General features: G+C 38.0%; 1 protein-coding gene and 1 non-coding gene across 2 annotated transcripts in view; one reads left to right on the top strand and one right to left on the bottom strand.

Moving 5' to 3' along the window:
• Gld (Glucose dehydrogenase) overlaps positions 1-8,350 on the bottom strand; it is a 40,901-nt gene extending 32,551 nt beyond the window's left edge. Inside the window, exon 1 of the mRNA XM_076127741.1 lies at positions 8,191-8,350. The gene's annotated coding sequence lies outside the window, so the exon portion shown is untranslated. The remainder of the gene's footprint in view (positions 1-8,190) is intronic.
• A 14,147-nt stretch (positions 8,351-22,497) lies between these two features.
• On the top strand, positions 22,498-22,570 carry TRNAV-CAC (transfer RNA valine (anticodon CAC)). The gene has a single exon. It is a non-coding gene; the product is annotated as a tRNA-Val (tRNA).
• The last annotated feature ends 818 nt before the right edge of the window (positions 22,571-23,388 follow it).

The raw sequence follows: 23,388 nt of genomic DNA, 5'->3' as shown, positions 1-23,388 counted from the left end.
CAACTCGCTAACAGAATGCCGCTACACTTTTTGCGATGAGATTTTAGTGATGCATAGTGTGAGAACTGATTGATCTTTGACGGTGTATGATTACTTTTTAGGTGTTGCGAGATTGTTTTGCAAGTGATGTTGTTTATGCTTTTGGAATAGTTACACTAATAAAGTAATATTTGCTCAATACATATATACATAAAATCACGCTATTTGCCCATATGGGTAGGCTGAGAGTAAAGAATATTTGCTTCTTTGTATAAAAATGTGTTCCGGACATAGAATTTTAACAAAGACAATTTACTTTATCAGGCAATCATTGGGTTAAGTAAGCAAACCTTTGACGTGTGTGTACCATACGTGAGTGGTGGCTTTGAATACCTATTGTGTATTAAGTATCTCTATGCTTCGTAGGGCACGTGAAAAGTTTGCCGTTTAGCCTTAGTTTTTAATAAAAAAAATAAACGTTTACAAAAAAATTGAGTGGCCCGAACCACTTTAGCGCTAAATTGACCTTAAACATCACGAAGACTTTATGTGACTGACACTTATGTCAAGAAATAATTGACAAATACAAAATCAAGCTCACCAACTAATTAAACACAATAACTAGAATATTACAAAGGTAATTAATCCGGTTGGGAATAGACCTTACCACACCTGGTACAGTAATGTCCATGAACATTTTTATTGCGGGAATTTGCAAATAAAAAGAAAACCTATTTTAATTTCGAAATTCGCATTTAAAACCATATTTGTCAAGTTCCTTGCGAAATTTTGCAACGAACTAATTACTACTAATTATCCATTCTGTTACCAAAAATGTGTGAATTGTGGGCAAATAAAAATTTCCTAAATATGTTTAAATGTTGAGTACATTATTATTAGTTAATAAGGAGGTATGATAATTAAACATAGTTGGGGACAATGGCTCCCACGGTGTTGGGACTGCGTAGTTTAAGGTGCTATTGTGAAGATTGCATCTTTAAAAGCATTGGAGTATGTACTTGTGGTGTTTTAGCGAATGCTCTAAGCAGTGTTTGGTAAAGGTATAGTGCCCATTGAAGTGTAATAGTATACGCAGTCGTTGTACTAGCCGTAGTTGAAAATCACATTTATTTTATAAAAACGAAAGCCTGTCTGTCGGTCTTTTTTGCTTTCACGGCTTAAACCACTCAACCGATTTCGATTGAATTTAGAAGAGCAATAGTCACAGATCTTAAGTTGCATTTTTTTCAACAATTGACAAAAATCAATAAGATAGTCTAAAATAAGACACAAAACATTGTACGTGACAAAAAAAATCAATAAAAAAAAAGAAAAATTTTACATACTGTGTTCGCTTCGTCAACGAACGTTACAGCACATAATTACGCCGTTCTAATGTATAATACCTTAATATGCTGTTGTAGTTTTATAAGGGTTTTATAACAGTTAATTGTGTTGTGAACACTCGTCTAATTATAGTCGTTCTCACAGAGGAATTAGACACTGTGAAATATTTGGCGCTGTCGTAAAGGCTTCCGATGGCACAGATAACGTGTTTGATTCCCCGGCTATACTTCTGTTACAAAACTTTTAATTATGCAGTTTAGTGAGTTTTAGGTTCTCTTGTTATAATAATAGTCATCGCATCTCATCTATACTAATATTATAAAGCTGAAGAGTTTGTTTGTTTGTTTAACGCGCTAATCTCAAGAACTACTGGTCCGATTTGAAAAAATCTTTCAGTGTTAGATAATCCATTTATCGAGGAAGGTCATAGGCTATATATCATCACGCTACGATCAATAGGAGCAAAGTAGCAATGAAAAATGTTACGAAAACGGGATTTTTTTTTACCCATTGTCTTTTATGTGACGCAAGCGAAGTTGCGCGGGTCAGCTAGTATCCTATATTATCTTGTTTACATCTTAGTTTTTCAGTTATATATTGGCAACCTCACGATCTATAACCTAATTAAACAACCAAATCTAAATCATTATACTCGAAGGTTAACTCTACATTAGCAACCAAAGGTCACCGCTCTTTGCGGTTGTTCGTAACCCTTTAGCGCCGGTTACGTGCGCTGGTTGCCGCAACCACTAGGCTTATTATTGGTTGACGGCTGACGGTTGCTATTGTTACATGATTATATCGATTCTATTGGACTATGGAATTTGACATTTTTTGCAATGGTTATAAAAATATTTGGTATTTTTGAATGAATATTTATCGATTAAGATTTTTTTTGGCTGATTCAATACCTTTTTTTGGCTAAACTTTTGTTGGTCGACTTCTAGACATAGCTCTATTCATTCAGAGATTCGTTTACCTAAATATCACAAATGCTGTATTTTGTTGTTTTTTTTTGCATTCCTTTAAGTAGACAGGAATCTGTGATAAAGGTGGGAGCGGGACTGTGGGACACTGCAGCTGTGGGTAAGGAGATGCTAAATGGCTGTGGCTCCGGTAGGTCGGGCAAGCCCTAATACCTTTTTTCTATGATCGGACAAATCAAGAATTAAATTGTCAAGAAATGGGTGGATAAAATTGGTATGATATTGGCGCTTCTGGTCGTCAAACCTCCAGTTACTAAATTTACCACCAATTTAGAAGATAGAACTAATGATAATTTTTTTTTCACAATTTTACCTACCTTTTCTAAGAGTAAAAGCGTGATAGTTAACACAATTTCACGTGACCACACAATTGCTTCAAACTCACACGACACTCACTATTCACGCTAAATACATGGTGACACATTGTTGCAGTTTATATGTTACGTCACTTGTATATAACACTATTATATACTCTATTATCTAAGTGATAGGGTGCATGTTTGAAACGGTGTAGAAAGATCTAGATAGTTAGTTTGGAAGGTAAAGCATGTCATCTCATCCCACGATGAAATGGAAGTAAGCATTGGGTTTAAGTAAAACCTTATTTTGCAATTCCAAGTATTATAACATACTGAGACTGCTTTCAAGCACATATTGTGTGATGATGTTTGATTCTTTACGCGGTCGGAAAAGAAATATTATAAATAAAATAAATTTAGCTCATCAATGTCCCACTGCTAGGCAAACTTTTACTACGGTAACGAGATAACCGACAAACATACTTCTAAATACTTATATAAATAAATCAGAACAGTGCCTCGATTCTCTACTACTATCGACTACCGACAACCAAACTGTCACCGAGAAATTTTGTATGAAAATCTGATCAGCGCCTGTGACGGGTGTCGTAGGAAAACATTTGGCAGTACATTCTAAATGTTAAAATTTCGATAGCTAGCCGGTTGTCGGTAGTCGATAGTGGTGGAGAATCGAGGTACAGATACTCATGTTCATCCCACAAATACCTAAACGTATCGAGTGGGACTCGAACCCTCCATACGCGGCGCTACGTTTATTGCGGCGAGGTGACCACGTTAATCACTGCGCCAAACGTGCAGTTAGTAAAATGGTACTTAATAATTAAAACTTCAAACACTTGATACAAAAAACGACATCTTATAATTGATTAAATTGAACTCTAATTGTTTTACACTTCAGAACAAAAAAAAGAACTAAAAAAAATTAAAGTAGAATCATTGTTTTACCGTTTCAATAATTTATCAGTGCAATAAAACAATGCCAGTACAAACATTAATTTATCACTCACTAAAGCTTTCTACATGAACACTTATATGACAGATTCGAGTTATTTACTCTGTGGGAATATAACAAGAATAATAATCTAGTTATCAATTACAATTTTAAAAAAGGTTCATTGTGTTCAGATTGACATTTGTTTTCTAATTTTGGTCACGAACATACACTAGACAATGGGTGTTTTTACATCTTTATGTTTAACTTGCGAAATGTGAAAAATACACAAAGTTTTACAATCATATACATACATATTACATCATTTCACGTCTTTTTCTAATAGCGGGGTTAGCAGAGACCAAAGAACGCTACTTGGTACAATCCTTACAAATTACCCTTGCCTCATTCACAGTTATATCTATAAATATTAATTCAGTTCCTACTACGTACCAAATTAAAAATTCAGTGTTAGCCAATTGTTAGAGTGATTCTCGAACAGTTTTTAGTGTATAATTTGTAAAAGCTATGCATTTTATTAGTAAGGTGCTATACAACTGAAGTTCTTCCAATCTAGAATTCTTTTCTCCGACGTGTAACTATGGGAAATAGAAAAACAAAATCCTCTGATGACAGCAAAAAGTCGCAATGTACTTCTTTAATAGATTTTTTTTCAGTCGAGGGCATTGACTGACTGCTCTAAGGTAATGTCTTTTTTTTACATTTTGAAGTTTTCTCTGCGACAGCTCCTATTCAAGTGAATGTATTTACCAAATTACTTCGACTAAGATATGATTTTTTTACCCAGAGGTAGTGGAACTTTAAGGAAGTCAAAAAAATAGTTTTTTGCATACTTGCGACGACTAGAACTAGCCGATTATCATAACTTTTGGATCCACTCTAGTATATTTTATTCCTAATACAAAAAAAGAAGGATGGGCTACAATTAAGCTTAGGTCGGCTTTGGCAGCCATCCTATTACGTTTATCTTCCACTATCAACAATCGAGTACTTTGTACTCCTGAATTTCTAAAGAGCGCCCCTAGCGTATTCCGCAAGAACTAATATTCTTCAAGTAAAGTTGAATGTCAAGCCCTCGTTACTCGATGGTACTGGTAGTAGGAATTTACGATATCGGCAAATACGCTTCATTTTTATGTTTTAATAACTTTCTAGTTTATTTTACAGTAATTTAATTACTTAACAAGTTCACTTTCCAGTAATAAAATATTTTTATTACAAATTTTATTGATTTCCGTGTTAAACCAAGTATATTGTCATGCATACATATAACGCCTGTTTTACCACAATGTACCTAATAATGGGCGAGCCTATTGCTATATACCAGGCACGTTACTACAAATAAGAAAAAATAAAAAAAAACTATTCAAGTTATTCAATAGTATTCTACCCGACCCTGGTCTCGAACCCGAGAGCTCATGACCAGATGTCGGTTACAATACTGGCAGTCATCAAACCATAGGATTGCTACAGACATATTCGGATCGGCATCATTCGGTCTCGAGAGGTACAAGCCCAACAAGTAATTCTCGGTTTCTGAGTACATTTTGCGGTAGTTTATCTATTAAATAGCCTTTTTAATTATATGAGTTTTAACGCTACTGAATAGATAAAGTACTGTTAAATGTACTGGGACTTAGTGGACTTGGTTTTGTTGTTCGATAAATATTTCCAAACTGAACGTGTCGAACCGAATATGTGTGCAGCAAGCCTAACTTAATAAAAGTGAAGTTTTGAAGTCTTCGCATGAAAATAAAGATGATAGATATACAAAATGTATGTTTTAATGTTTCATAGTATTGTTAGTTTATGCTAAAACAACTGTTTATTACTTATAATGGGTGTTATGGACTATGGAGAAAGTGTAACGTTACGTGGTGAATAAATTATTTCTTATGTTTTAATTTGAAGCCTCTTGTGATGAGCCTGATTGTTATCGACAAGTACAGAGTTTAGTTCTCGGTTGAAGCTAAGCTGTATGATGGGTTTTATTTGTAAATACATAATTATATATTTTGCTATATTTAATTCTGTGGTCTAAAATGGATGGCAATTTACAAACATTTGTTGGTTGTCAATGTATTTATATAAGTACTAGCTGACCCGCGCAACTTCGCTTGCGTTACAAAAGAGAGGATGGGTAAAAATTGCCCCCGTTTTTGTAACATTTTTCACTGGTACTCTGCCCCTATTGGTCGTAGCGTGATGAAATATAGCCTAAAGCCTTCCTCGATAAATGGGCTATCTAACACTGAAAGATTTTTTCAAATCAGACCAGTAGTTCCTGAGATTAGCGCGTTCAAACAAACAAACAAACTCTTCAGCTTTATAATATTAGTATAGTATAGATGTATTTAGAAGTATTTAAGTATGTTTATCAGTTATTGGGTTACCATAGTACAAGCTCTGCTTAGTTTGGAACCAAATAACCGTGTGTCAGTTGTCCAACAATATCTATTTATATATTTTTTTAATGAAATGAAGTCTCTACCTGAAAGAACGGACTGAGAAATGAATGACGTACGTGCAATTGCCGCTTGTTGAACTACATGAGTCTAGGATTTGCCTATTAGTAAAACTACACCAAATAATATATGACACTGTATTCCAGACTGCTTCAGAGGCAATTCGATAGGAAATAAAAAACCAGTAGAACTTTGCCTAACTCGAGAGTCGAATCTGTGACTCTATGAACCCGAGAACCTGCGATTCCATGGTTAGTGTTGGTAGAAACGAATATACAAATTATGTACAAAAATCTAATCGAATCTATTTTCACAAACTTTAGTAGTTACCTAACCGAGGTTACCCACAAGATTTACCCACAGATATCCGCGGAGAGTCGGCCATTGTGTGCGGACAATACGCGGCGCACTGTACGCAATGAGTCGCAAACAATAGCCGGATTTGATTCCTTACATCTTTGATAAGATGTTCAAGATAATAAAGTGAAGGACTGGAGATTATCTATTAGTTAAGTAAGTTAGTTGTTGTACGTGAAGTCTCGGGTTTGAGTACCAACTTTTTTATACTCGTAGGTATAAGTTTTCTAGTTCTTTTTGTTGTTAAAAAAACAACTCCCGCACTAATAATTGCTCTTGTGTCGATGGGATTTTAACAAACATACAAACAACGGACACAAATAACAACCAGACCCGAAACAACTATTTGTGGATCGCACAAATAATTATTGTTCTGTGTGGAAATCGACCCCACGGCCTCCCAACGCAATGGCAGTTTAACCGCTGCGCCAGGGAGGCAGACAAAAAATGGAAGTTGGTGCTAACGCTTAGTTTTAACCGTTTATAATGTTGGTATGAGCCATGTGATAGGTACTATTGCCAAATACTGGACACGTTCGCAGACACTGGGCAATTTTGGAGACAGCAAAATTGGTCAAACTTAATGGCACTTTGCCTAACGCGGGAAACGAACTAGGGAACTCGTAATATCCTGTTAAGTACGTGTCGAACAAAAAAGACTGAAAAATCTTCACCTTATGTAATACTAACCAATATTGCCTGTCAAAGTAGCATAAACATTTAGTAATATTATACAATCAAACATTTTATACCCGCAAATCACTTAATTTCAAACCCCATTATTTTCATTACTAACCGTAAAATATTTGCTACAAATTACGCCATAAATAAACTTAATATTAGTTCAAAATGTCCGTTTATAAGCGAGTCAAATTGCTCAATAATTATAGTTCGGAGAGACCTCATAGTTAGGAAAAATGAAAGGTTTCGAGGTCGGACTGCTCTTCCTAATGGAGTTAAACTAATTTTATTGTTTAATACCATTAATATAATTGAAAATAGTGGCCGTGAGGTTAATAAAGACGATATTTTGTTAAGCCAGTTTCATTAAGACCAGTGAACTGAGTAGGTCTTTGTTTAGATTATCTCAATTAAGTGCACAATATTATATACAGGAAGACTCTATGTCATCACTTAAAACGCGACCTTAAGTTTTTAATTTCGTATAAGTACAGATAATTTTGCAGAGTTTGACTATAATTTTGAAAAGCTCTAGAAAACTCTTTGACTACAGTCAACAAGTCTAGTCTGTGCGGTAATAGCAAACGAAAAACTACCGATGTTTAGATTGATTCCTGATTCATGTCAGCATTTGTCAAGAAATCTTTAAATGGAGTTATATTTATATGAAAACAATTAAGTAGGTAGGGTTTCCTTTTCAAATTGTGATATTTTTTATAGATTTAGTGACTTACTGACAACTTAATGACTTAAATTGCAAGCCTTTGAGGCTTGTGATATAATGACTAATTGGAAAAGTTGACAGAAGTTTGCAATTTTAGTCCAGTAAAAAAAAACTACCCTCAAAAATTACAGAAAAAAATAATTATCAATTAATTTAGTACACTTTTAAGTACTTAATTCATTGAAATCTTTTAAAAATAACTGTATTGTTTGTTAGGTGAGTTACTTACTTTTTTATTATTTATTTTATAAATTTTATAAAAAAAGAATATTTTTCACCGAAAATAATTCGCACGATAAAAGTAAATCATACATTATAACATTTTTATACAAAAATAATATTTCTAAACACTACATCGCCACAATAAAATACTACATACCTTATTTCCCTCCTGTATCCACTGCAACCACTCACAAAAATACTAAAAATAAATAGAAACTATATAAAATAAGTCGCGTATAATCGTCACTACAAACTTCTGTGCGCGTGACCGCGTGTCTTTGTCGCGGCTGTTCCGTGCGTACTGCGCCGACGAACGCGCGCTAACTACGCTAATGTACAAAAGATCTTGTCAAAATATTGCAGTGCTGTAAAAAAGGCTATGTGCATTTTTTTATTTAATAAAAGTTACTATGTATGATGTCTTGTTAAATATTTCATGTGTTTTTGTATTTATGGTAGATTTGTAATTTTTTATGAAGTGTGCGAATCTATTGCAGTATTATGGGCTTGCGCCCAAAGGTTCAAAGTGAACATACATAAAACGACGTTTTTACTGGCAAGGAAATGCTAAGATCTCTGTAAATTTCTTTTGCTACATTCACATCAGAATCTATACATTCTGTCATACATTGATTGTTTAAGCCTAGAGATTTGAACATCCTGTTTTTGAAACTCTTTTAAAAAAAAACTATTTTCATAGACTAGGGCCTCATAATTTGCAATTACTTTTTATACTATCACGCCTTTTTCGTTTTTAGAAAACTTTTAATAACACTTTTCTTGAACTTTATTTACGAAAGTACTTAGATAGAGCCCAAGATCTCATAATTCGTATTCTTCGGTTAATCTTCAGAAAGTCTTTCTTATTTTCTATACCATTTTCAATGTTATACTAACCCCTACATAATTATCTTAATCCGGTGCAAAATTAATCACGGTCTTCATTGTATGGTTAAAATAAAACAATAGCTACAAATAAAAGGTTATTGAAGGTTACACTAAAGCCTTCGCCTTGGATAGTACCAGTACTTACTACGGACAAGCCTACTCGAGCGTGGTGCCTTAATGGCTTTCAGCTTTTTATTATAATAAAAAATATATCTTCGGAAGTATAATAATAACTGTAACTGTAGCGCGGATGGTTGTGCATACGAAAGCTAATCAAGACGTGTAGAGTTCGATTCCCGAGATGGCCAAAGTGCTTTTGATTTTTTCTTATTTATTTTAGTATATCTTTCCATAATAGCCTTTAGTTTGGTAACATGTCCGGTATATGGTAGATGGCTTGTCTTCTGTTACATGGGACTAACATTGTTATGAGTAAAATGTGGGTATATTTCATACACCACTGTCTACGCCCGCCTTCGGTTATAAAAAGCGTGGTATTACGTATGTATAATACTAACTTTCAAGTCACTGAAGCGAAGACACTCATGTACTTTACACGCCTGAATAAGTCCTTTATTAAATAATTACTCTGATTATTTAATGATTCTGTAATATTGCTGTCACGTTGCATAGAGTTATTGATTGACTTACCTCATTGTAATCGTTATAATTGGATTAAGGTTACATAGGTTCGAGTCAATAATAAAAAAGGCGAATTAAAGTTGGCTAGAGACTTGACTCCACCCTGGCTTATGGCATTTTCCTTGCATACCTTCTAGAACTTTTCCATAAATAAGTTGCGTTGCGCGTATTTCCGAGTTTTTCCGATGCTCTGCCGCCCTTCTGACAAAGCAGCTCTTTACAAAGTTGTCGGAGTATCGTTGCTGCAGTTGTACTGTTTCGAAAAGCTACTTATTGCAAAGTTGTCGACACTAATCGGTGATGTAGACGATACTAGCTGTTTACTTGCATCTTGTACCGCTCGGTCGAAAGTTCCGCGCGGTCATAAAATATGAACTAAGCCTAAAAGAGTAAGAGTCAGAATCCTCGATCATTTACGTGGGAGAAGAATACTATTACTTTGCAACACTAATTAAAGTTATTAAATAATAAACATAAAAAAAAAACAAAATAATAATAAACATTTGACATGACCGACATACATACATACAAATAAAATGAAATTAACTTGCATAACGATAAAAGAGTCAATTTGACTGGCATATAACATACATTTCAATCTCATATTGACTAATTTTAACATTTTTTATATAAACTGTGGGTATGATTACGACTGTGTTTAATGCTTGAATCAAGCTAATGTGTAGGTATAAATAACAAAAGTAACAATAATGCATTTTGTAACTGATCAACACATCTTAGATTCGGTTCCCGGGTCGTGAGAAATGTATCACTTATTGGATTTTCTAAATCTTCTAAATACTTGCCCGGAGTTTGGATATGTGCCCGGCATAAGGCTGGCAATACCTATAGATATTGTAGAGTAACAAAAACAAGTATAACAAAAAACTTGTAATAAATTAATTATTGGCATTACCTACTTTTTGGCGGGCGGGGGAATGGTCAAGCATTACCACAATGCTTGATGATTCTCCTACTCCCGACATCTGTCCGATGCCGGGTCTAGCAAATGGTTTAGGGAGTAGCGCAAGTCGCAAAGATCCCCTAAACAAGGCCAGTGGACTATCCTTCCCGAGGTTGCTGCCCGTTATTGGCCAATTACCCTCTGTAATTGGCACAACAAAAACCTCTGGCCGGTACTCTATATCCAAACCTTTTCCTTTCCCACTTATCCCTAAACCAATCCCGCATAGCCGAACCGTGGCGGCGCATTATCCACTCAGGCACACAGAGCCTTGGGGCACCAAATACCCCCAAAAAATTGTACCACACTTACCTTGGGCGGGTAGTGTGAGTTCTTCTTCTTTTCTCCCCTCTTCTTCTGGCATCCTATGCCAATCTCGCCCAAACAAAAACCTTCAAACTATAATGAACGCACAGTCGCATAGAAAATTACCCCAGGAGGGTACCACTGATAGTGGAGAATCCCTCACCGAGCCTAGCTCGGTCCGTCCCACGTATTCTGGGGGGGACAAACTGTGCCCAAAACCAGGCGGAAGCCTGGACCTCTCTGGCCTCGCCGAGGCCATCTCCTCGTCACCCGAAAAGGGAATAAAGACTACTTCGCAGTGGACGGTAGCCGCTCATAAGCGACCTTGCAAAAGGGAACCTACCGCCCCTGCAAAATCCAAACAAAGGCTGAAGGAACTACCGGAACGCCGTCGCCCCAACAGGCGCGCGAGAAGGGAACACCTTCAGCCCAAAAACGCAACACAAGCCGAGACGGCAACCGCAGCAGCGGCAACGCAGCGCGACCCTCAGCCCTCCACCTCAGGAGAGCCTAAAACGGCACCACCAGCACCACCACCACCACCACCACCCAGCAAGTCGAGTAAGAGACGGACACCGAGAGGAACTCGTGGTCGGCGGAACGCTGCGACGGCTCCCACTGCACCTGGAAAGGAGCAGTCTGGGACTGGGGATGGTCCGGACGAGCGCGCTTCTTCGAAGCGGTCTCGTCTGGACGATACTCAGTCTCCCAGAGGGGAAGCCAAACGCGCGAAAACCGACGCGAAACCGAAGCGGGCGATGAGCTACGCGGATGCGAACAAATCGCATCTGCGAGTAGCGATTATCACCGTCCCGCCTAGGGACCTCTCGCAAAGCCAGGCAGATCAGCTGAGGGAAGCTATCGATGATAGCATCCTGCAAGCTGTACTGGCTCCGCCGTCTCCGAGTGTACATGCTCCATCTTTCCGCGGCCGCCCTTTCCTTCTGGACGGGGCTTTAGCGATGTGGTGTGAGGACACAAATGCTCTCGACTGGCTGGGCAAAGAATTAGGGAACATTGCGTCACCAGTCCCCGGAACCACTCTGACTGTCATAAAGCAGTCAGAAATGAAAAAGAAGCTGAAGGCTGGGCTTCTCATCCACACCCGCATCACCGAAGCTGCTACACTGCAGAGAGTCCTTTGTGCCCAGAACCCCTGGTACAAAGTAGACTCTTGGCAGTGTTACGACATGACGGTGGATGACAAACCACAAGAGGTGAACTCCAAGGAGAAGATAGTGCATCTTATCCTTGGAATTCCTGAGGACCAGAAGCAAGCCATCCTGGACCGTGATCGCCGAGTAGCGCACATGTCTGGGAGTGGCTACATCAGGTTCTTCACCTCGGAGGAACAAGCCACGAGCAGCAGCAGACCAACGGCGACGGAGGAGTCAACGGAGGGGGCCGCATCCGGTCCCGAGCCGTCCACCTCTGCTCCCCAACAGGGTTCGAGCGAGATGGAGACAGACCCGCCGCAGCAGAACAAGGGGACTACCAGTGACGAAGATGACGTCCTGCGTAGCCCGTAGTCCCCTAAACATAAATGTTATACAAACCAACCTCCAGCACAAACAAATAGCGGCGGCCACTCTACGCAGAGCACTGGAGGTTAACAACAAGACCGTCGCCCTGATCCAGGAGCCGTGGATCAGAAACAACAAAATCTGCGGTCTAAGCAATATCTGCGGTAAGTTACTGGTAAAACCCTCAGTCGACAAACCGAGAACCTGCATTTTCATGCCCAACACCATAACAACCACGCTACTAAACCAATTCTGTTCTAGAGACCTCACTGCAGTGACAATCCACACAGAAAATAACACAACCCTAGTCTTAGCCTCAGTGTACATGCCGAGCGACGGCGAAACTCCAACAAGAGAACTGGCCGAACTTGTACAACACTGCGAAACACAAGACTGGGAGCTGATCATCGCTGCAGACTGTAATGCACACCATCCTCTGTGGGGAAGTAAGGATACCAACAAAAGAGGTGAGTCATTAGCCGAATACCTATTTCAAACAAACCTAAACATTATAAATAGGGGCACTGAACCCACTTTTGTAAGCTCAAGGTATCAAACCATTATAGACATCACCTTGGCAACACACGCGGCTGCAAATCTGATTGCGGGCTGGCACGTATCAAACGAGCCATCACTGGCAGACCACCGCCGCGTGTGCTTTCAAATTCAACACAAGCAAAAAGACCCTGACCTATATCGCAACCCCCGAAAAACAGATATATCAAGGTACACAAACTTACTTACTAAAGCACTAAGTGACGGACCAGTAACTGACGTCACTCTCAGTACTAATAATATAGATTTAAACGTAGCACTTTTAACCAAAAGCATGCTGAATAGCTATCATTCCGCATGCCCCACTTCAATATCCAAAGACCCCGGGAAAAGTTCATGGTGGGGGCCGGAACTTGAACGCCTACGTAAGGGTCTCAGGACACTTTTTAACCATGCAAAAAACACCAGAACTACTGAGGCCTGGGACAAATACAAAATTGCACAAAAACACTATAAGAAGCGCATCAGATTTCGAAGAACGGAATCTTGGCACAACTTCTGTAGCAACATAGACTCGACAAACCAAGCCGCAAGAATAAAGAAAATACTTTCCAAAGGGAACCCGAATCTTCTGGGCACTCTTAAGAAAGCAGACGGCACCTACACAAATAACGACAAAGAAACGTGTGAAATACTGCTGGAAACACATTTTCCAGGCTGTCTGATGACATCAGGCCTTGACTGGTCAGACGAGCACCACAACACACCAACAACCCTAGACTGGGAAATCGCCAACAAAATAGTAACCGCGGATAGGATGGCATGGGCCATAAAAAGCTTCCAGCCATTCAAATCAGCGGGGCTAGACATGATTTTCCCGGCGCTACTACAATGGCAAAAAGACGAGACGATAAAACACCTATTACCAATCTACAGAGCCTGTATAGCTTTCAAATACATACCCAAATTGTGGAGAGAAGCAAAGGTAGTTTTCCTCCCCAAACCAGGTAAGGAGGACTACACTCATGCCAAAGCTTTCAGGCCAATCAGTCTTACATCATTCCTTTTAAAAACACTGGAAAGACTTGTAGACATATACCTAAGGGATGGAGTACTAAAGAACAACCCACTACATCCCCAACAACATGCGTATAGAAAAGGCAAATCAACAGAGTCGGCACTGCACAAGGTTGTGCACAAAATAGAATCGGCCTTTACAAACAAAGCCTCAACACTAGCCTCCTTCATAGACATAGAAGGAGCCTTTGACAAAACCATGCACAACAGCATTAAACATGCCCTACAAAGACTTAAAGTAGAACCAGTCCTAACTGGATGGATCACTGAACTAGTCAGCAAAAGGGCGGTACAGATAGTGGCAAACACCACAATAAGAGCAAAAGTGGTCAGAGGATGCCCCCAGGGAGGCGTCCTTTCACCGCTTCTATGGAACATAGTAGTTGATAGCCTCCTAACTAGTCTAAACAAAAAAGGGTACACTACTATTGGATATGCAGATGACCTAGCAATACTGATAAATGGGACAGCTGAAAACGTACTATGCAAAATAATGCGCTCAGCTTTTCAGATTATAGAAAACTGGTGTGAAGAACACCAACTATCAGTAAACCCCAAAAAAACAGAACTTATCCTTTTCACCAACAAAAGGAAGTTACCGGACCTCGAACTACCAAAACTATTTAACACCAAACTCACCCTGTCAACTCAAGTGAAATATCTGGGCATGGTTCTTGACAACAAGTTGAATTGGGCGAGTCATATTGAAGCAAAAACTAGGAAGGCCTGCATAGCGTTCGGCCAGTGTAGAAGAATGGTTGGTAACAAATGGGGTCTCAACCCAAACATAACACTCTGGCTATACACATCAGTTATCAGACCTTCTATCACCTACGGAGCAGTTGTATGGTGGCCCAGAACACAACTGACAACGGTAAAAACAAAACTCCAGAGCACACAACGCCTAGCATGTGTAGCCACCACTGGATGCATGAAAACCACTCCATCAAATGCACTTGAGTACCTCCTAAACCTCAGGCCCTTAGATTTGGTTATACAGGAGGAGGCACAAGCGGCTGCCTTAAGACTAAAAGCAAACGGGCTATGGCAGCAGAACCCAGAAACAACACACACCAAAATTCTGCAATGTATCTTGAAGGAAATACCACTTCTCGATGCACCTACAGATAAAACGCCATGTCACCACGTTTTTGACAGAAGATACAATATCCAACTCAAAGAGGAATCTAAAGATGACTCTGGCATCAACGAAGTTAGGATATACACTGACGGATCCAAAACCGCATTTGGTACAGGAGCCGGCGTCTTCTCGAACGATCTAAATATCAAAATATCAGCCACCCTAGACAAACTAAATACAATCTTCCAAGCAGAATGTATAGGAATCACTAAGGCAGCACAAGCAGTCGCAGCCAGAGATGTCAGAGACTTTAAAATAAAAATTGTCTCGGACAGTGCATCCATGCTACAAGCCTTACAAAATAACGTTATAACATCTGCCCTTGTTCTGGAATGCCATAATGCGCTCCAGGCTATTGCACGTACGAACACAGTTACCCTGCAATGGATCAAAGGGCACAGCAATTCAATGGGAAACGATGCAGCTGATGAACTAGCTAAAAGGGGATCAAATGGAACAGTACTTGGACCGGAACCACTACTGCCTATCCCCCAAGCACAAATTAAATCTTGGCTGAACAGAAACACCGAAGCGAAACACCTAAAAGAATGGAACAACAGCAAAGGTTGCAGGCAAACTAAGGCTGCAGTTCCGGTGGCACCTAAGAATCTTGCCCGCAACCTTATCAGTCTAAAAAGGGACAAAATACGCAAGGTAATAGGAATCCTAACCGGCCATTGTCCCCTAAACAAACATCTATGTACAATAGGCGTGACGGACAGCCCTCTGTGCAGAGGATGCATGGAGGCAGAGGAAACACCACAACATGTACTAGTGGAATGCAACAGCGTGGCGGACCAACGAGCGCGAACAAAAATATTGACAACAACACTCCAGGAAGCCTGCAGCAACTTGAAAAAGCTACTGAAGTTCTGGGAAGAACTAGGATGGCTGGAGTGAGGGCGAATCAACGCAACAATGAGAGAGGGTAGATACACGCACAAAGGCCCATTTAAGAGGCTAAGTGCGGAAAAAGCCCAGGAAACCTAACCTAACCTAACCTACTTTTAAATTATTTATTATTGGTCTTTATCTGTGCATACGGCGACTGGGCATTCCATTTTTATATCCTTCTAATACTAGTAAGAATGATTGTCTCTGCTGTCAGTATTAAAGTAAACAAACAATGAAAAGAAGAACACAATAATCTTAAACAGAAACAAACGAAAGTGCCCCTCATTTATGCGGAAGCAAAGAATGTCTGAGAAAAAAATCCTCACAACTCACTTTTATTTATAACAATTAACAATTTATTACAACTAATGAATTGTATAACTTTTATTATTCTATTAGTCATAATAAAAACAATTCTAAATAGAATAACACAGTATTTTAATAGGCAACTAATAGTTGTTTAATAAAAAATGTAATTATGCAAATTAAAAAACTTTTAAAATTGGTCGATTGGTAAAATGTGTGTTACTTTATTGTTTCTCTTTGGTTATATCATGCCTTGCAATACAACAACGGCTTAATAAAATGATGATCCCATGTAAATGGGGCAAGCCTTTTACCATTTATACTTATTTACCCGACCCGGGTATCGAAATCGAGACCTCATGATCAGTATGTCGGATAAACTACCAACAGCGCCACAGAGGTAGCGCGCAACAATATAAACGACTAAAACATGCATTAATTTTAAGGTGCATAATGACTACATAACATGAAAATGCAATGGGTGTTAAACGCAATTGAAAATTTAAAAAAAATCTGTTTTAATCACAAACCACGCATACGAAGTCGCGGACAGAAGCTAGTCGTTAATAACGACCACAGTTTTAGTAGCTATAGTACTTCTTCTTCTTGTCGTATGGTTAGTGGTCAACCTAGTGTCAAAGTTGTTCAAGCCGCCCGAAGTCTTTGACGTGGCTTAACGACTGTTATCTTAATTGACAACAACCGGGACCGACTTTTTACGTGCCCTCCGAATCACGGAGACGCACAGTTCAAATACGAATATGCGGTCACCCATCTATGGAATGACCGCGCCAAGGTTTGCTTAACCCACAGATCGTTTACCGACCGGTGAGCGCAACTGGCTATGGGCGCTCACCGCTCGATTTCTATTTAACAGCTAAATATGAATTTTACACACATAACACTATAATAACACATTTTAAGGTTCAAACGACCACAGTGTTAGTAGCTACAGTACCTACTCAAACATGTTATCATGTACGGCGGTGCACAATTTCATCAAGTGATAAGAGGTGCAGGTGTGATACGGGGCAACTTTCTCGTTGCGTCACACACTGGACACGTGTGTCACAGTGTGTTTGGTACAGTCGGTGCGTAGCTGATCTAATTATCTAGCCTTTAATAACTTAATAAAAACCAGACATAGCAGCTCAAAAACCCATGAACAAAACTTTGTACATACACCAATATCTTTTGTGAATGTTTCGTGTCTGTTTGTAGATTGAGATGTTTGTTTCTTATTTATTTATTTAGGGAAACCAAAAAGTTACACACTTTTCGTAATATTTTTTTATACTAATGTGTAGCTCACTCACTTTGTTGATAATTAAAAAGGAATTGAAACTGTTTAGGAGAACTGTTAGAGGTATATAACAACAGTATCGATATCAGTTTTTAGCTTATTATTTTTATGTCAACTGTAACTCGAATAATTTAATTGATTATGATTCTCGAGATTCAGAAATTTTGGAGTAGACTTAATACACTTAGTGCTTCGAAGGACACGTAAACCAATTCTAGATACAAAACATTTCTTTATAATCGGCAGGTTCTGCAATATTGTGAACTGCATACAAAACAATCGTATGACACCATAATCGTACCGTCCAAATTACCTCACTCTCTCTCTTCCATGCTATGAATCCCATGTGGTAGTGGGGTCAGCCTTCCTGGTCTTTCTCCTCTACTTCGCTCTGGCCTCGACATCGTCTTCGGAAACCTCACACTCACTCATATCTTTCTGCACTACAGTTTCCCATCTAGTTTTGGACCGTCCAAATTACCACATATTCAATTAACATACAAAATGAATCAAACAATTTGTCCCCGACTGTATCAAATCTAATTCATATAAAAGGAAACGTACCTAGCATTGATTAATACTAGTGCACTTTGAAGTGTGTTTCTTCACACCGTGTGCGTGCACCCTGTTGCCTTGTAATAAGGCTCATATTGGCTTGACACCGTAGCGTGTAAAGTGCAAGTGACCACATTTAGACGTAGAGTTGATAGCCGGTTTGGATTACTGAGAAAGATGGGGCATAGAGTAAGAAATACAAGTAGAAGTGATACTGTATCAACCCAACCCGCACTTGGCCAGCGTGGTGGACTCAAGGCCTAACCCCTCCGTCATTACGGGAGGAGACCCTTGAACAGCAGTGTTACATTAATAGGTTACATTAAACTGTATAAACTCTTGTAGACTCTACCATTTCTTAGAATCTCCCCTCAATTTTTTCAAGGTCCCATCATTAGCTTCAGACTTCAAGGCTTATAGCCTTTTAGGACTGGAATTCTAATTTGGTAATAAACAAGCCAATTAAAAATAGTGATGGCCACCGCGGCGCGGTCTTTAAGATGGTCGCCACGCCATTACCATTGTGTCGTGAGGTCGTGGATTCGATTCCCACCTAAAAAATATTTGTGCGATCCACAGATAATTGTTTCGGGCCTAGTTTCACGTTGTGCCCGTTGTTTTATATATTTGTAAAAGTCCCCGCGACACAAAAGCAATTCTTAGTGTAGGAGTTGTGTCTCATAACATAGAGAGACTATGTAAAAATCCCAATTTACTCAACTCGGAATCCGAACCCAAAAAGTCCTTATGAAGAGACCACCCCAAATACTATTTTTGGCACCACCCGACCGTCCCATATAAATACTATGTGTAACCATTGCTTTTCATTTCCCATTCTACAATAATTTTAATCTTCATAATCCAATCTATATTGACTTTTAAGGTAAGTACCACACGAGCTGATCCCCCAGTAATAACCGGCGAGATGATAATGTCCGATGTTCGCCGTGACATTTACTACCTTTCGCCAAATCGCTCTGTTTTGACAATTTGATTGAGTGCTCAATGGTATATTTATGTAAAGGAGTTTCATTATATCATTTTATTAATATAACTATCTATCTATATAAATCAAGGCCTAACCCCTCCCTCATTACGGGAGGAGACCCTTGCCCAGCAGTGGGACATTAATTGGTTAACAATATGGCTCCTTGGTAAAAAATCTTGGGCATCCACCTCGAACAAGTATATGTATAAAGATTCAATTCTATTACAAAACCTATTTTAGGAGTGGAAAATGGAATGCCCTACGATCTGTACTTCCAAATACTACCAATACAGACCATAAATGCGCTGTCTGTATGTCTGTCTCTTAGATATTCTTACACGGTTTAACCATTGAACAAATTTTCGTGAAATTTTCATGAATCTACCGGGGTCAAACAAAGGTTAAGAATCAACTCCAAAAACATTTAACTGAAATCATTTTAATGATATAGTTTGACTTCTTTCGTTATTGAGAAGTTGTGATCAGTATTTATTTACACTTTCGATTAGGAACAACAGTTTCACAACTAATTTCAAACAATTAAACACTGTCAAGAAATTCTCTATTTTCAATTAGCCTTAACAAACATACAAACAAAAAACAAAAGCTCTAAAGTGAAGTAACGCTTAAAAGCAGTGCAAGCGTTAAGCGATACAAGCAAGTATAAGCGTGACCCTGTTCCCACGGCGTGAGCGCATCACTTTCAGTTTCGACCAGACGGGACTGATGATCACGATCTAGTGATGGGATGTTGTCGATAGTTTTAATTGTTTTGATATCAATAGATTACTATTTTTGTGGTTAGTGAAGGTTTGATAGTCAGTTTCTGGCATAATTATGTGCGATTTTTATTAAAAAATGATTTAAAGATATTGCCCTAGAGGTGAAAAGATTTAGACACCGAATGAGAGCCATAAAAAAATGGGTTAAACAGACAACTATGGATGTGTGTCACACGTCTTCTGTGCACAATAAATGCACACATTTTCTAATAATGGTTACAAATATCATGAACTTTCTAATTTTAATATAAACTAAAACATAACTGATTAGGTGGTTTTTAGACGCAAGAATCTCTGAAATTACTAGCACAGTTTGAAAGAACATTTAACTTACAGAAAGTCCTACTGAACCTCAGTCTATTAAACCTATTTTTCATAACCAGACAACATATTAAATACTATCGAATATCGATAAAAAGTTAAGTTATCCCATCACTCGAACCGTGAGTTCATTGAAAGATAGGCTTACACATAGTTATAAGTATGATCACAATAGCCCAGTTTTAAGTGTGCGATTATTCTAAACAGATAGTTTTGGAACCCGGCTCTGCTTGCAGTGAACTCTAGCGATGGTCAGTACTGTTATGAAAGTATTTAGGGACCCGTTAGTAAGGGGTCAAATGGGAGTTTTTTATTTTCTATTGAGATCTTTAACAGTAGGTAATGGTAGTATTTATTTAGTGTGCCATGCCCTAGTGCAGGGTACAGGACACTTTCCTAAAGCTTTTATGGCTTTTGACATTGACTTCACATAATTTTCAAGATTAGTTTTCTTAACTTTGTGTACACTTATTTAATTTCGTTCAGAACTCTATGTATTATTTTAAAGACCAGACATACTTAAATAACATGTTTTTATATAAAACTAGGTAGGTCTAAAGTGCGTTGATAAATGGAGGGGCAAAATCCAAAGATTTTTTTTAATATCAATCACTTACATACGAATTATTTTATACTGAACTCTATGTATTATTTTAAAGACCAGACATACTTAAATAACATGTTTTTATATAAAACTAGGTAGGTCTAAAGTGCGTTGATAAATGGAGGGGCAAAATCCAAAGATTTTTTTTAATATCAATCACTTACATACGAATTATTTTATACTGAACCTTTTTCCTCCAACAATATTCGTACCCACTAATTTTAGCCAACTAGATATACTTTAAAAGATTAATATCAGTAAGATGAACAACATTTTGTATACATAACTAAATTATAGTTTTGCGATTAGATGAGGAATAAAATGTTAGGTGTGGAAGAAACATCAAGAACTATGGTAATTATACTAACGTGAGAATTTTCTTGCGAAGTTCATTGCAAAACTGTTATGTTGTTTTTGTTAAAGGATGTGGTTGACTTATGGCCTTTTAAACTACGTACATTTCATTATTATGGATTTTCAGTACATTTAAGTCGAAAAGACAATAATAATAAATTGGTATCAACTTGGAACAGTCAGCCTGCGACGAAAGAAAAAATGCGTGTTCGTGTTAATTCTCGTATTTTATAATACATGATATATTTACATTTTTGCATTTCAAACCGGTTCTAAAACTATGCTACTAGGTTAATACTAATCTATTTACTTCTAAGACCTCTCAGCATTATAATGAAAACGAAGAGCTTTTAAAATTTACTGAAAAACGTGGATTACATTAATCAACAGCCCGTGAAGTACGTACGTATCTAGTTTATAGAACGTGTAATAAATATGTACTATAGTTTAAACATAATTATTAAGAATATCCTCTGTTTCTGAAGTCGATTTAATACTGAAAAGAATATTGCACGTACATACAGTGACATCTTTTGAAGAACGACGGCAACAATTTGGTGATGTTTCAAGATACCAGTAATAGATGGCAGTAGCAGTATTTTAGGGTAGGTAGGTAGCTGTAGGTATATTTAGGGTATGTAATATTGTATCTGATTACTGCTGTTTGTTTAACTTTAGAGATGATAAATATATATTTCTTATTCTTACCCCAGGAGTCCTGTATGACAAAGTTTGTGGATCTTGATGGTAAATGAAGCGAGAGAAGTTTGTAAGGATCGTCTCAAGTGACGTTCTCTGCTCAATGCTTAGCTTAGCTTAGCCTAGTGGAGATATAAAGTATATGTATGTAACGCCAAAATAACTATCTCCGTGGCGCAGTGGTTTAGGTCGCCACGCTACCTTTGCGTCGGGAGGTCGTGGGTTCGATTCCCACTCGGAATAATTATTTGTGCGATTTACGAATAATTGTTTAATACGAATTGACTCCAAGCAAATACTGTACTTGTTCGGTTTGTGCTTATCGGGGAGTTCCTTTGGATCCGATCGTCAAAATTCGGTTAAAATATATCGCGGCAATATCAAGCGGCATTTTTCAGAACATTAATCTACACATATTCGGTTTTACCGCTCGGCTAGGCCTATTAATGCCGAACCTAATATATTATGTATGTCTAGCAAGCTTGATGAAACAATCACGGTACAAGCCATTAATGCGCCCTAGGTCTTAATAAATAGATCGGCTATAAGTCAATGACATCTGAAATTAGGCTTTGTACTGTCATTGCAGATAGTACAATGTAATTTTGGTACCTTCTCTCAAGTTTCCGTAGTGTAGTGGTTATCACGTGTGCTTCACACGCACAAGGTCCCCGGTTCGATCCCGGGCGGAAACAGGCTACGTCCGGGCTTATTTTTGTTTTTTGTACCTCAAAACGAAAAAAACTCAAAAATAATATTTTAAAGGATTTTTTTGTCAATTTTTCCGCAGGTTTTGACACTTTTTCTTAGAAATTCTTAAAGTATTAAATTATTTATATCAAGTACGTATAACGCATCAAAAATATTGGTCTCTTTTACCCTTCCACTCAATCAATTCAATCCTTGTTTTCCAAAATGTATAAATCATTTGTACAGTTAGTCTAATAATAGTTTAAATATAATTTATTCATAACAAAATGTTAACCTCGTAGCTCCCTCTCTGAATCGGGCAGTACACGATTTCCTGCGCTTGGTACTATCGACTAGCAAACGTTTAACATTAAACTGCAATTACCTGAAAAGTAATAGTTCTTGCAATCACCGCTAGGGGCGCTGATCAGATTTTCATACATTTTATCGATAGCTGGCAGTATAAATTGCGTGCATGGCATGAAAATACAAGCATATTTGACTGCGAAATAAATTTTTGTAAGCGCTTTTTTTGCTAAATCTTTATTCAGGTAGCATTTAGTATGAAATAAGCAACCAAGCAACTGATATATGAGTATATCAGTTGCTTGGAATGGTGTTGTAACTATTAAACATTAATATTTATTTTTTTCTTTAATTATTAATTTATATGAAATTATTTTTGTGTACAATTAGCTACACTAATCGCTGAACAATTTGCGATTCGCAAATATTTGTTTCCAGTGTTGCCACCTCCATGGTGTGGGTTGTTCTCTGTATACGTTGCGCGTTGTTTGTATGTTTGTAAGAGTCCATAGCACAG

Source organism: Anticarsia gemmatalis, chromosome 20, assembly GCF_050436995.1.
Source record: "Anticarsia gemmatalis isolate Benzon Research Colony breed Stoneville strain chromosome 20, ilAntGemm2 primary, whole genome shotgun sequence".
NCBI classification, from domain to species: Eukaryota; Metazoa; Arthropoda; class Insecta; order Lepidoptera; family Erebidae; genus Anticarsia; species Anticarsia gemmatalis.
This window is presented reverse-complemented; position numbering and strand designations above follow the sequence as displayed.